Below are 16,331 nucleotides of genomic sequence, written 5' to 3' on the forward strand. Positions count from 1 at the left end.
CATTTGTTTTTTTTTCTTTCAAAAGGTTGCATGATGCAGTCAAGATTTTATTGCATCATGCTCAAGTGTGCATATGTATGTGTATACAAGCATCCATATGTACACACATGTGCATACACAACAATATTTTATATGAAATCCGCTGTGGATTTTAAAAGACACAGACTTCGTCAGATGAGGAGTTCATTATTATGACAACATGTTGGTGAAAACTTAAAAAAATAATTTATATGTCAATAACCCTGACTTTAAAAAAAAATTCTGGAACAGACTGGTTACATGCCCATTTAGCCCCATAGGTTAAGTTGCTGCTGAGAATTCCCCATCTGGCCTGTCAGCCTCCTTTCCATCACTGTGTTGTCTGTAGTTATTCCTGAGTCTCTCTGATTCAAGTAAGTGTTTTCTTACCCTCCCAGTTAGAATTGCTTTTCCTATTTTCAGTGCTCTGAGCACAGTATTTATTCCTCATGGCTCCTGGCCATAACTTGAATACAGTGATGGCTCTGTATTCTCTCCTTAAGGGAAATGACTGTACTTAGCTCATCGATTTTCTCTACATTAGTGTTCAGAGCAATACATCTAGAGGATTCATTTGAAATGGCACTTGTATTTCTGTTTTAGTCAGCGTAGGCTACTCTAACAAATACCATAGACAAGAATACTTAACAGACACTCATTGCTCATAGTTCTGGAGGTTGCAAGCCGGACCAAGATCTAGGTGCTGACAGATTCCGTATTTGATGAGGACGCTCTTCCTGAAGAGTAGACAGCCAGCTGCCCTGTAGCTGTGTGTGTACATGGTCTTCTTATGTGTACGTGCATGGAGATCTCTCTGGCTCTTCTATAAGGACACTTCTTCTTCTTCATAAGGACACTAATCCTACTATGAAAGCCCCATTATCAGGACTTAATCCAAACCTAGTTACTTCCAGATGGTTCCATCTCCTAATACCATCACATTGGGTAACCTCATAGGGCTTTTTTAGCACGAGCATTTTGGAGGACACATTCAATTCTCAGCTATGTCCCTTACCTTCTTGGACATTTTCCTTATTTAGAAGTTAAAAAAATCTTACGGTTGAGTGCTCATTAAGTACTTAGTATTCAAATAAATTGTTTTTCCACGCATATTCCAGATCTGTGCTCATCACCAGGGATGTAAATTTAAAATGATACAACCCTGACTTTTTGGGAATTGCCACCTAACTCTCAGTACAGAGAAAACAAGAAAAAAAAATGTAAGGGGTGTTGTAAATGAGGACTTTTAAAAAAATGTATTTGGAATTCTATATTCCAGATAGCTTTGTTTAAATATAAAGACTAAGGAGATAGTTGGAGCCAAATGCACGCCAGATGAAATCTTTCTTATGTCTTGGTTATGAGATTATATATTAATTATATACAAAATACTGTTCCCACAGAGAGGTAATGAGCAAAGGCATGAGCCAGGAGATCTGATTTGCTTTTTGCATAAAATGACTAATGAGGGTAGAAACAAGCAAACCAGTGACAATCGATTTCCGTGACTCACAACAGAGGTGAAAGTGGCCTGATTTGTGATGCAGAAAAGGAAATGGGGGTCCAGATGCAATTGAGGCATAGAAGTGCAATGACCTAGTGATTAAAGGGGAGGAATAAAGGGAGGAAATAAAGAAAACTCTCAGGGCTTATATTCATTCACTATGATGGGAAAGGCAAGAGGGGCTTTTAAGAGATCCCCCAAAATGGTTTGTTTTTCAGCCTACCGATTGTTAGCCACTTTTCATAGAATTATGTTTATTTCCAATAGGTATGGAGGAATCCTCACAATAAACTTAATGTCAGTGAGCATAATAGTAAATGCCATAAAGAAAGGAGAAAATCAAAAGACAGCAGAAATGAGAAACATATAAGCAGTGAAGATTAAAAAAAGGTGAAATTGTGTTATAAAAACCCATCATTTCATCTCCACCCCTGGCAGTCACCCTTTTCTGTCTTTGTTTTTCTTTTCATGCCACTCATTGCCCTGGGCTTAGCTGCAGTTTACATTGATATGGGTCACAACTGCAGTAAGTATTTAATTGGACAAGAATGATTTGTTAATTTTTTCCCAGTTTGTTAGAAATGCCAAAGTCATTCAAGTTCAGCAGGCAACTGCGGTCCTATTTAGGAGGAAAAGGCATTCAGGCGAAACTTGCATTCTGCTTGGTGCCGGGAGGTTTATGAAGCAAGATGGATTTGTATTTCTTCTCTTCACAAATCTATTACAAAGTAATTTCCAAGAATTCTCAGAACAGTGCACCTGGAATCATCATAGACCAGAGAGTCTCATCCTGGGCTACTTTTTAACCATTGGGAGCTTCACTTACACCTGAATGTCAACACTCACGATTCTGATACAATATAGAAGAAACACAGGCTGGCTTTGGGGACTGATTATTCATATCTCCCAGATTATTCTGATTTGTAGCCAAGGCTAAGAACTCTTAAAATCCTCCCTCTAGAAATGGGAAAAGAGTCTAAAAAATGAGCCTGCTTTCTCCCCTGCTTTTCTGCTTCTAGAAGAGATTTCTCAACTGGCCCTAGGTGATCAATTATAGACAGATCTGTTTTTCTGCCAGTTGTTTGTCATTAGCTAAGCTATAATATCTTCCCATGCTACAAAAATATGTCTTCTATCTTTATATGCCCACAATTATTGTGAGGATAAAAATGAAGGCATGTATCTGAACATTTTTATAAAATATCAATATAATATTACATCTAAGGAATTTTATTTGGGTTTCATTTTTGATCACAGGAGGTCATAATGGCTTGTTTATTTCCCAGCAGATATGGTATATATACCTGGTGATAAAGTTAAAAAATATATGTGAATATACATATGTACACACATAAATGTTTGTAAACTTATAAATTATAAGATATATATTTAATCTGGTAAATGTAAAACTAAATTAACAAGACACTTTGGTGTTTTATTTTTATTACTGGTTTGAAGATTTGTACCCTGGAACAGTCTGAAACCAAATCCTTATAAGCTTATATTTACTTTTCATTTTTTATCTTTGATACATATATAAAGAGAATATTACTTATAGAAATTGACTAGTTGGCTATCTCTATGAACTTCTTTGAAAGACATTTATTAGCAACATGAGGATATAATTTATTTAACCTTCTAGAATTAATACCATAGGAACGAAACATTCTTGGTGGAAATGTTATTGGCACAAGTCTAAAATTTCATACTGATATTCAAGAAAACATCACTATTAAACATCTTATTTCACAAAATAATACCCACCAGGTTTCTTTTTTAAATATAATTGAAATTTTCTTGATTGTTTTGAGGATTAATACATAGACATTTTCAATTTGGAAACAATTCTTAATATATATACTGAAAATTTCAAAGATATTTAGTTGTGGTTCTTTTTTAAATAGTTTTTCTAGTGAACTCCCAGCCTGAAATTTATAGGCACATTTTTCTTAGAGGATATCAAGTATTTAAATGTTGATAAGCTAATAAATTGTTATATCATAATACCCACTAATTTACAATTTAATATCAGGCACACCACATGCTCAAATTCCCAGTCTTTCATGGAACATTGACACAGTGTCTGGGCAGAGTGGACCACCACTAGCACAGATGCCACAGACTGCAGGGAATTCTGAGAGGAGAGCCAGGTCGAGCAGTGCCTTCCTTTAGGAAATCATTCTACTAAAGAAAAAGCTTGAGAGCAGAAGTTATTGAAAATTTAAGACATATTAAATGCATGACTGTGACCCCAAATTACCATTGTATGCTGTGTGTTCGAGGACATAAAAACTACTTCCCCACCTATGGAACATTAAGCTGACACCCAAGACAGAAACTTCCATATTTACTAGCTCACTATTTTCCAGTTGTAACAACAACAACCTGCAAATGAGTTAACCTCTTAAAAAAAAAAAAGCATTTACCTAAAACTGGTATGAGGTGAGATTCTCTTCTTCTTTAAAAGTTTTTCTTGAGCTACTGAAAAACTTGTATTTACAAGATAGTTGCTAAAAATATCCTTCTGGATTGTGGATGGGAGGGCAGAGAAGGACCACGGACAAAAGATGGTCCGTGGTGTTAATCAGACAGGGCTTCTTTCTGGCCTTGTTCTGCAGAGGCAGGGCTCACCTGGATGTTAGTTTCTCTATTTTCTGCAGGTGAATCTCCCTTAATGTTTTGGTTAACCAGCTGGCCTCTTTCTTCCAAAGGTATCCAATGAAATGATGTATTGCTTCAAATGAAATGTAGCAAAACTGAAGTGCATATTCTACTAAAAAGTGATACAGACTAAATTAAAAATAAATTAAAAAGAAGGCCAGTAAATTCATATATATTCAAGCAAATCTGAATTTGTAAATAAAATGCACTAAGGATTACAATCACCTAGAACCTTAAATGTCGCCACTGCTCCTTCTTCATGGCTAAATTTTCCATTGCACATTGGCCCACTCCAGAACTACTCCTGATAGAGCTGAATCATCCATAGGAGGACCCTCTCACCACCGGTGGTCCCTTGGTATCAAAGGATATGGATAACAGGGAGGTTCCCTGGATGCTTACGCAAAGAGACAAGAGGCAGAGTTTCCTAGCTTCTTCCAATGTATTTGACATTTGTAAAATCAACACTTGCCTTATTTTCATGGATTAGAAATTTAATTTTCCATTAATATTATATTTAGGGTCCTTCCATAAATGTCAATCTTCTTTGCTGGGCACTTAAGAAATCCTGATGGATTTTTCCGTGTGTCTTACTTAGGAAAAGATAATATCCTTCTATTCCCTGTAATCCTATGAGTCTCTGACCTAAATAGTGATAGCGTTCCATCTAACCGATTTTAAACCCCTTTCTCCCCGCTGCCCCCCACATACAGCCAGTCTTTACAATGGGAAAGGTATTCTTATATCCCTGAAGTATCAGTGCTCCCTTCCACATCAGCTGCCCTGCTGATGCTGGTAAAGACCCAGCAATGGCCCAGTAAGGCCCCACATTGCATTTCACTGCTGCTGAGATGGTCAGGAGCATGGCCTTGGCCTCATTCAACCCTTACTTGACCCACATAAAAATAGACCTTCTCTGTGTTCTCTATATGCTTACTATTTTATTAGCACAAAATAGATAAAATGTTTTAATTTTCAACCTTAAAATATTGTGAAAATACATTTAATAATACTATGCCTGATTTCCTAGTTGTTTTTTCTTTTCAGTTTTAGCTCTTTGTTAATGCTTTGAGATTAAACGAATATTTTAAACATGTATATATGCAGTGACTTCTTTGTTGTATTTACATCCTCATATATATAAGGCCATTTATAACAATGACCATTTATAACATTAACTACTATAACATTGTATTAGTTCTTTTTATTATGAGACTAATGCTTATTATGAACAATTTTAGAAACTAATGTTAATAGCAATAATAGCAATGCTAACTGGCATGTATTGAGTTGCACTACACTCATATGAACGCACAAAACTCTAGAAGGAAGAAATATTATCTTTATTTTTTAAAAACTAAATCTTTCTTTTGAAATAATTTTAAACTATATATATATACATATATACACACATGTATCTATATATACCTACACACACATGTATATATATTTACACACAGAATAAGAGAGTTCCTTTATACCCTTCACTCAGCTTCCTTTAATGTTCAGATCTTACACAACCATAGTGTGTTTATCAAAACTAAAAATTAGCATTACTATGATTCTGCTTCCAAACTATAGAGCTTATTTGGGTTTTACCAGTTTTGCTACTAATGTCCTTTTCCCATTTCACCATTAACCTCAGGCCACCACATTGCATTTAGTCATCAAGCCTCTTTAGTCTCCACTGGCCTGTGACAGTTTTGCATCTTTTTATCCTTTTCATGACCTTGACACTTTTGAAGAGTTATAGTCAGATATTTTGTGAATATCCCCCAAGGTAGGTCTGTCTGATGGGTTTTTATGCTTAGACTGGGGTTGTAAATCTTGGAAATAACACCACAGAATTGCGGTGCTCTTATCATCATTTCAAGGATATGTGACATGACTGGTGATGTTAATTAAACCCTCATCACTTGGTTGAAATGATGTCTGCCAGATTTCTCCACAAACTTTGAATTTCCCTTTCCATACTTTAATCTTTAGAAATGAATCACTAAGTTCAACCTACACTCCATGGAAGGGCATTTGAACTTTACCTAATGAAAGGGAGTGTCTACATATATTATTTAGAATTTTCCTGTCAGAAATATTTGTCTCTTCTCTCCCATTCATTCATTCATTGATTTAATATTGTATTTATATCAGCATGAACTTATGGATATTTATTTTAGACTTTAGGTTATAATCTAATACTATCATCATTTATTTATTTTCCCTTTTAAATCTATTTTACTTTTCAGGGCAGTTTTATGTTCACAGTAAAATTGAGCAGAAAGGACAGAGAGTTCTCATATACTCTCTGCATCCCTCTCCAGAGTGGTGAATTTGTTACAACTGATGACCTGCACTGACCCATCATTTCACCCAAAGTTCATAGTTCACATTGACGTTCACTCTTGGTCTTGTAAATTTTGTGTGCTTTGACAACTGTACATTGACATGCATCTTCCATAACAGAGAATTTATCCTCATTATTCATATGAGTACATTGAAGCACAGAGATATGAAGTTATCCACAAAAGATGACACACTTGGCTAATGTTTTATGATTAGTGTAATGCATTTCATTGAAACAAATATATTTTATTTGAATTCTTTTATATATCTTTTCCTTATCTATTTATACTGTGGATGATTCATGTATTTCCTTATTTCTGAATATTTTTCATTTTTTCCACCTTAAAAAACAGTCAAGTAACATGTAAATAAATATCTGTCTCATGGTCCACCAGCTGCAGTAATGAAATCTGGAAAGCTATGTCCTGGTAGTTCCTGTGTGTGGCCCCCTTCTTTTCTCACTCAACGGCACTCAACAGGGCCTTACACTGATGCAGTGGGTGATGAATGATTGCCTGATGAATGATCACCCTCTGAGTTTTATGCCTAAGGTTTTGTCACGCCCATCTTTGAGGCTGACATTATGAAGGCTTGATGTCTGTGGTTTCTTGAGGCCACCCACTATCAGAAACAGAAATATGAGCAGAATGGCTTATTGTTTTGATTTAGTGTCACTTACTTTACTTTATTAAAAATGATCTGATAGTTTCACATCATGGAGTGTGCTTTTATAGAATATTAGTTAAAGTCTCATAATATTTGGAGGTGGGGTGGGTATATAGGTCCCACCTGTGTTAACACCATCTGTGAATTGCAGCAAGCATGTGATCAATGTTTCAGAGCCTTCTGAAAATGCATTGTGTTTTCTGAAGTCTAAGTATTACGTGTGAAAGTGGGAATGGTTCCGCAGCAACCTTACTCTCTTAGGCAAAAATAAATGAGAAACAATAACGAGAGACCTCTACTTTTGGAAAATTACTTAGTCTAATACAACATATTTTGTCTAATATGACTTAAAGTCATATTCTGAGAATTTTTTAAATCAAATATCCAAGAATGAAAATCTTTCATTGGTGATTTCCTCATATACAATATGACCAGTCGTTTCCCCACTTATAATTAACCATTTTTCTTCCAGAAAAGACAGCTATACCCAGACTATTTTTAGATACTCCACTTTCTGAAGTTGAATATGTGTTTTTTAGAACAAAACTTCATTCTTCTTGATTTGAAGAATTATTTTTGTTGCAGCACTATGCATCCTTTTAAGTTTTATTAACTTCATCTTCCTTTTTTCCTGTTGTTGGTGTGTATACCAATACATAGAATCTGCTATCACCCAATGCTTCATTTTTATTAGAAATACAATTTGAAAATAATTAAAAATATATCAGATTTGTATGGAACCACAAAAGACCTTGAATAACCAAAACAACTCTGAGAAAAAAGAACAATCCTGGAGGGATTGAAGTCACTCTCCCTGACTTCAAATTATACTACAAAGTGACAATAATCAAAACAGCATGGTATTGGCATAGAAACAGGCACACAGGCTAATTGAACAGCACTGAGAGCCAGAAATAAGCCCATGTCTATATTGGCCAATGACTTTTGATGAAGGATCCAAAAACATACAATGGAGAAAAGAAAGCTTCTTCAATAAATGGTGCTGGGAAAATTGGAAAGCTGTATGCAAAAGAATTAAACTAGACTCCTGTTTGTCTCCATATAAAATAACTGAATCAAAATGGATCAAAGACCTAAATATAACACCTTAAGCAACAAATTACACAGGAGAAAACATAGATGCTAAACTTATAGACCTTGGTCTTACAGAGGGTTTATGAATTTGACCCCAAAGACAAAGGAAGTAACAACAAAAGTAAGTGAATGGGACTATATCACACAAAAAGTTTCTGCACAGCAAAAGAAACCAATAAAAAAAGGCAACCAAACATTGGGAGAAGCATTTGCAAGCAATTCCTCCAACAAGGAGTTAATATCCAAAATACGTAAAGAACTCATATAACTCAACATCTAACAAACAATCCAATTAAAAAAAAATGGCCAGAGTCCTGAATAGCTTTTCCCAAAAAGATGCACAAATGACCAACAATATATATGAAAAAATGCCCAACTTCACTAGCTATTAGAGAAATGCAGATAAAACTATAATGAGGTACCACCCCACACTTACTTGAATGGATATTATCAACAAGACAAGTAATAAAAAGTGTTGGAAAAGTTGTGGAGTAAAAGGAAGCTTCATTCACCTCTGGTTGGAATGTGAACTGGAACAGCCACTATGGAAAACAGTATGGAGTTTCATCAGAAAATTAAGAATAGTTACCATATAACCCAACAGCACCTCATCTGGATATCTACCTAGAAAACTTGAAAAGATTCATTCCCATAGATATATATATACCCCAGATATTTGTTCATTATTCATGGTGGCCAAGACATGGGAAGCAACTGAAATGTCCTTTGACATATGATGGGATAAAGAAGGTGTGGTACATACATGCTGTGGAATACTACTCAGCCATAAGAAAAGATGTAACACTGCCATTCATGGTAGCATGGATGAATTTTGAGAATGTTATGCAAAATGGAATAAAAAGGTCAATAACCATATTTCACTTAAATGTGAGCTATAAAACTGAAAGTAACCAATGAACAAATAAGATAAGCAAATGAAAACTCAACAAACAATAGTATGGTGGTTACTGGAGAGGAGGGGGTGAGGAGGAAGTAGAGGGTAAAGGAGATCAAATATATGGTGATGAAAGAACATGTGACTTTGGGTGGTGGGCACACAACGCCATATACAGATGATGTATCATAGACCTGTACACTTGAAACCTATATACTTTTATTAACTAATGCCACCCCAATAAATTTAACTAAAATGCATTATGATTTTCTCTTGTACGTATGAGCTATTTATAAATGTATTTTTAGTTTAGAAATATATTGTGGGTTTTATTTGGTTACATGGCAAAGGGGAACTAAGGCTGCAGATAGAGATGAAGTTGCCAAGAAGTTGACTTTAACCAGGATTGTATCAATGAGCCCATAGTAAAGACAAGAGACCTTAGAAAAAACAAAGCGAATTGTTACTATGGAAGGCACATAAAGATATAACATTGCTGAGTTTGAACACAGAAATTGTGAGCTGAAGGCAGTAAGTGGGCTCTAGCAGATGGAAAGCCAAGGATTATATCTTCTCTAGAGCTTCCAGGGAGGAACATAGTCCTGCAAAATCTCGACTTTCCTCCATTGAGACTGTGTCAAACGTCTGATGATATAACTCTAAGATAATAAATTACATTGTTTTATGCCACTAAGTGTGTTGTAATTTATTACAGCAGCAGGAGGAAACTAATACTGATATTGCACCTGTATTAGTAACATGGCTTTGGACAAATAATTTCATGACTGAGTTTCAATTTTGTTTTCTGCAAAAATGAAGACTCAAATACACCTGTTTTCTTCTTCATATTTTACCATTTCTGACATGAAGATATATCAAAATTGGCATATAGCTTTACCTCCTCTCTTGAACATGCTGTTAAATGTTGCTGCATCTCTTTCCACTCCCTTAGAATTACAAACATACTATTTACACCTGCCTCAATCTTTATGAAGTATTTCTGAAGGGAGGTGTTATTGAGCTGAGCCCAGTGGCCTCGGGAGGACTCATTACTGAGTCAGGGAAGAAAGCAAATTGGGATAGAAAGAGCAAATTGAACAACAGCACACAGAGAGGATAGCGTGTTACTTGTTTAGAAAACACTGAATTCTCTGTGGTCACTGAAAAGAGAAGTCCTAAACAAGTTTAAAAAACATTGGAGTAGTGATTATTTTTACTACTTATCACAATTTCTGCTCACATTAGACCAAAGGGAGATTTGAGCAAAATCTAAGATTTGTTCACGTTAAGAATCTAGTCACCTATGTAATTTCTATGGAATAATATGTTACTTCTAATTTAAAAATGACTCTATTATATAGAACCCAGGAGAAGGTTTGTTTTCCCTCTGAGCAACCATCTAACTTTGGCAAGCAATCTGAGACCCAAGAACTGGAGAAAACCAGAATGCCAGGAGCCTCTGGGCTTTGAAGTTAAACCTGTTAGTCTGTAAATGCCATCAGAGTGGAAACCAGAGGTAACTGAGGAAAAATGGTGCACTCGTTTTCTGCTAAAGCAAAACAGAAGGATTTAGTAGAATTAGGAACACAAAACTAAAAGGGCCCTCACTCCACTTTGAAGATTGTACTGCAGTTTAAGTGTTCTTGACTGAAGTTATCAGGGCAGCGGAAAACAGAGGTCCTGCAAAATTGTATTCATTGTCTGAGGCCCTTATTTTTTTATGCACTAAACCAGAATCAGAATCCTTGTTTCTTCACCTCCAAAATGCATTATCTTTCCCTGAAGTCAGTTCCCATTCTGTGTTAATTCATCAGACTCAACAAGCCTTCTTTCCACAAGAAGCCATCTCACTAAAAGTCAGGGCCTGTGTTAAGGATTACACGATTATGTTTGCACTTGAACTTAGCCAAAAGGCCAAGGAGCGATACATGTATTTATGTTTAAGTGTGAGCGTTTCTTGAATTAAATACCATATTTTTGTATTTAGAGTAGTTTAACTTTTCATGCTTTATTGCTCATACTGGTGAAGTGATGAATAATTTCTTTAGTTGTTAAAAGTAAATAGTATATGAAATTTTTTCCAGCAGAAAAATTGAGATAACTTCAGTATTGCAGTAGAAGTTTGCAGACCAGGCATTTGAGTCCTTCAATAGACAAGAACAGGGGTCACCACTTGCAAACTCACGGAGACGGAAATCTGCATTGTCATACTTTCCCCATGCTATTTGGGAACATAATAGTTAATGAAGCTCCTTTTAGATAGACAGACAGATAGATACAAAAGCTGTTATTCTGGACAGATTCCTTGCTTCATCCTCACCATCAAAATCTGGGAGCATTTACATAAATGCACAATAGTTGCATGAGAAATGTAATAATCAAGCTTTAAAATGTATCAATATGCTACATATTTATATGTTTAGGAAGATACAAAAAACTACACTAAAAACTAATCATTGATGAGCCTGGTATTATTCTTTTGAGCTTCCCAAGTGTTTAGGTTTCCCTCCTGCCTGTTTTCATGATAAACCTCTATCTCTGCTTTAATGCTGTTTTGTCTGTTTTAGTTTATTGATTTGACTCCTTGTTTCATCCAAGTTTATGTGATTATATGCAACCAACACTGACCTTTAGTAAATTAAATAAACAGGTTTTTTTTGTTACAATAAAAAGAGCTCATTATATCCAGGAGAAATAAGCCTGAGAGTGAGCAGAAATAAAGGCTGCTTCAGCAGACCCAGAAGCATGAACCATAACAAGGGCTTTATTCTAGAAACAAGTTGGGCAGGGCACCATACTAGAATCAAAGTGCCTATCTACTTGTAGCCTCTACTTAATCTAGTCAATATTAAATTTTAAGAATAGATATTTGAATGACCTAACAGGGGTCATATGCTATATTTTGGGTAAATCAGGGAATCTGATACATAAAGCAATACTTAGGATATAACATACCGTGAGAGAGATAGAGCCCTTCAGAATAAAATAAGGAGGGTAGAAGAAATAATAACCGTTAATAAAGAACAAATCAGAGCTCTCTGAGATAAAGAACTATGCATTTAGTATTTGACTAGTATTGCTGAAAGTCTTTCACATACCACATTTTAGAAAGATTTATGTGACCACAAATGTGTCTATTCCTTTTCTTTCAGTACTGATCCTTAATTCTTACGCTCTCTAGCCTAAGACATATATCTTAAATAAATGATGAAAAAATGAACAAAACTTATTCAAGTACTTACTAGCTTCAAAGAATGCAATGATGGATGAGGCACAATTCCTTTTCTGCAGGAGTTCCCAGCCCTGGTGGAGAGGCAGACATTTAAACCAATGGCGAATGTGATATCAGTGGCTGTGCAGGCTATCACCAAGAATATGTTTTCCACAATATGATGTATATAACTTAAGCTCAAAGCCATCAAATCTTTAAACTCCGATACACAGTTTTTGAAAACTTTTTCTATGAAATATTGTTTAAACCTATAAAGGATAGATATATCCTGAGATTTATCCTTAGGTGTATAAAGTATATTTGTCATATGTCTAAAAACAGAATAAAAATGACATGGGCACTATAATTTGTGACTACATAGAATATTAATGTATGTCACTATGGACAAGGACTGGAAGATAACATTGAGAAAAAAGTTATATTTAGAATAATGGATGAGTTTTATTTCATATTATTTTTTAAAATATTTTATTTATTTATTTTTATCTAGAGGGGAAGAGAGGGAGAAAAAGAAGGTGAGAAATAGCAATGTGTGATTGCCTCTCATGTGGCCCCCATAGGGAACCTGGCTGGCAACCTAGGCATATGCCCTGACTGAGAATCACACTAGCAACATTTGGTTCATAGGCTGGCACTCAATCCACTGAGCCACAGCAGCCAGGGCTGGATGAGTTTTATATTTCAATTTCCTTTAATGTTGTTATACATTCAATTAAGTTTACAAGGGTGTATTGGGACAACTGTTCAGTGATTCAATTTTTTAACAAAAACAAAATACACTAAAAATTCTTCTTGCCTGTTCATGTGATTTACTTTATTGTTTATGTTTTTACACTTGTGGTTCTTATTGTGAATGCCAAGATGACTCTCCTTTGCTATTGTTTATTTATTCCCCTTGTTCTGTTTTAACACATTGCCTCAAGCTATCTGTAACTTGTAGGTTATGAGAAGAAAAATGGTTGATGTTCAGCAGATTTTAGCAAGATTAAATATGTGTTTTGATTCTTACTTTTTTTTGTTGTCGTTCACTTACAGTTGTCCCCATTTTTCCCCCATTACTCTCCACAGGCCTACCCAACTTCCACCCCCCACATTCAATCCTAACCTCCTTTGGCTTTGTCCATGGGCCCTTTATACTTGTTCCTTGGCTTGACCTTTTCCCCTTTCTTTGCCCCATTATCCACCCCCCTCCTCCCTTCTGATCACTGTCAGTTTGTTCTTTATTTCCATGTCTCTGGTTCTATTTTGCTCGTGTGTTTGTTTTGTTGATTAGGTTTCACTTATAGGTGAGATCCTATGGGATTTGTCTTTCAAAGCCTGGCTTATTTCACTTAGCATAATGCTCTCCAGTCCCATTCATGCTGTCATGAAAGGTAAGAGCTCCTTCTTTCTTTCTGCTGCATAGAATTCCACTGTGTAAATGTACCACAGCTTTTTGATCCAGTCATTTACTGATGGGCACTTAGGCTGCTTCCAGCCCTTGGCTATTGTAAATTACACTGCTATGAACATTGGGATGCATGAGTTCTTTTGAAATGGTGTTTCAGGATTCCTAGGGTATAATCCCAGCAATTTCATTGCTGGGTCAAAAAGCAGTTCCGTTTTTGGTTTTCTGAGAAAATTCCATACTATTTTCCAGTGGCTGCACCAGTCTCTTTTCCCACCAACAGTGCATTAGGTTTCCCTTTTTTCCCCAACCTCACCAACACTTACTGTTTGTTGATTTGTTTATGATGACCATTCTCACTGGCGTGAAGTGGTATCTCATTGTGGATTTATTTGCATCTCTCTGATGGCTAGTGATGCTGAGCATACTTTCATAAGTTTCTGCACCCTCTCTATGTCCCCCTTGGAGAACTGTCTTTTTTTAACACTGTTATCCAATAGTGCCTATTTACAAGGGGGGCCTCCAAAAACAAAATTATCTTCTGGAGGGCAGGCCCCTTGGAGTACACAATTCCCCTGTTGGTGAGTGTTCTAGGCACCCATCTGTATCAGTGTACCACTTGGCTTTGTTGTGACAGGCTGTGTATGACTTCAGTAAATTTTTTTTTGAAGACTCTTTCAATACATTTGCCCATTTCATGATGGTTGACTTACAAGTGCCCCTGCCCATACAGTGCTAAGTGGTTGGCAGTTTTTGACCAAAAATAGCAAGATTACCATGCCCCACCCTCCCTATTCACCCAATCTTGACCCGAACAACTTTCTTTTGTTTGTTTCCCCAATTAAAAAAAAAGTCCTCTGAGGGAAACATTTTGCTGGTGTGGAGGAGGGAAAACAAACAAACAAACAAAAAAGCAGAAGCACTAAAAGGCATCAAAATTGACATGTTTAAAAACTGTTTTGAACACTGAAAAAAAGGCTCTATAAATGTACTATATCAAGTGGAGATTATTTGGAAGGTAACTGAAGTTTAAGTATGTAAGAATAAAGACCTAACTTTTTATAAATGAATTCTGTTTTTTGGGGGGCTCCCCCTTTGTATTTAATATTCCCAAGTGTTTTAAATTCTCTATTAATAATGTAAAAGTTTTCTTCTTTCTATAAATCTATCATTTCTGCAGGTTTCTCTACTTTTATAGAGATTTTCAATTTTGTAGGTTATACTCTTTGCTCTCATTGTGATCACTGCCCAATCTCTTTCCGATTGTCCAAGTCAGTGCTTCAGTTCCTCCTTTGTTACCAGCTCTTCGGTCATTCTTTATGGCTTCTTTCTTGTTTTCCCCATCTTGTTCTTTTCTGTTCCATTTTTCTTGAACACTGCTGCCATTTCATTTTGACAGGGGCTTTAGCCCTGCTTTGAAATATCCAATAGACACCCCTTTGGCTACTAAATGAAGCACACACTTTGTAGTTTGAATTTGGGATTCTCCTCCCTACCTCATAGCATTTTTCTCATAATTACTTTACTGATGCCCTTCTACAGGGCCAAAACGTGACTCTTCTTCCTGCATATATTTTCTTGCAGAGTTTCCGTCACCTGGAATATCTTCCCCTCATTCTTGCCTTAAGCATTCAAAGGCCCATTTTGAAGATTACCCTTTTCATCATGCCTTCTTTTATCACCCCAAATGGCATTGACATTTCTCCTTTCAAAATATACACAACTCTGCTTGTGCCTGCTTTTATTAGTCTACTTTCTATTAGAACTATTTATGTGATTTAAAATCAGATTATGTAAGTTCTATGAAGACAAAAACAACACCTTCCTCATCTTTATATTCCTCTTGTAACACAGAGCTGGCTTATTTGAAAACATTTGTTCTCCTGTTCAAGCATTTTCCTTATTCCTAGGAAGCTGCAGAGGGGTGCTCTGAAGACAGAGACCTTAAATAAGAAAGACCAGGAGAGAAAGAGGGAGTAAGACAGAGGTGCCTTCTGGATCTCACAAAATTTAGTGAAAGTTCTTTAAGTATAAAGAAAAAGCAATTTTATTTGCTTTATTTATTCATTATTACAAAGAAAGCCCCGCATTTAGGTGACTTAATATAGAAACTGTGTTTGTCAACAAAGGTGTTTTATTTTCTACTGTTTATCTAGTATGCTACTAGTTCATTTATTGTTTTTATGTTTCGTACTCAACTAATTTTATTAAGACTATTTTGTTTTTATTTTTAAAAAATTTTTAAAGATTTTATTTATTCATTTTTTTAAAGAGAGAGAGGAAGGGAGGGAGAAGAGGGGGGGAAACGTGTGGTTGCCTCTCACATGGCCCCCACTAGGGACCCGGCCCGTAACCCAGGCATGTGCCCTAGACTGGGAATTGAACCAGCGACCCTTTGGTTCACAGCCTGCGCTCAATTCACTGAGCTACACCAGCCAGAGCTGTTTTTATTTTTATAAAATTATTATTTCTGTAAGAATATCCCCTTGCTAAGGAATATAACTCCCTGTGTAAAAACAGGCCAGTGCTGTTT

The 16,331-nt window shown here is 35.9% G+C and overlaps 1 protein-coding gene across 2 annotated transcripts in view; it reads left to right on the forward strand.

Moving 5' to 3' along the window:
- Positions 1-16,331, forward strand: part of LUZP2 (leucine zipper protein 2) — a 365,156-nt gene that overhangs the window by 332,093 nt on the left and 16,732 nt on the right. The gene's annotated exons all lie outside the window — the stretch shown is intronic.

The sequence above is a fragment of the Phyllostomus hastatus genome, unplaced genomic scaffold (assembly GCF_019186645.2).
Source record: "Phyllostomus hastatus isolate PE091 unplaced genomic scaffold, TTU_PhHast_1.1 phas_scaffold_585, whole genome shotgun sequence".
Lineage (NCBI taxonomy): Eukaryota > Metazoa > Chordata > Mammalia > Chiroptera > Phyllostomidae > Phyllostomus > Phyllostomus hastatus.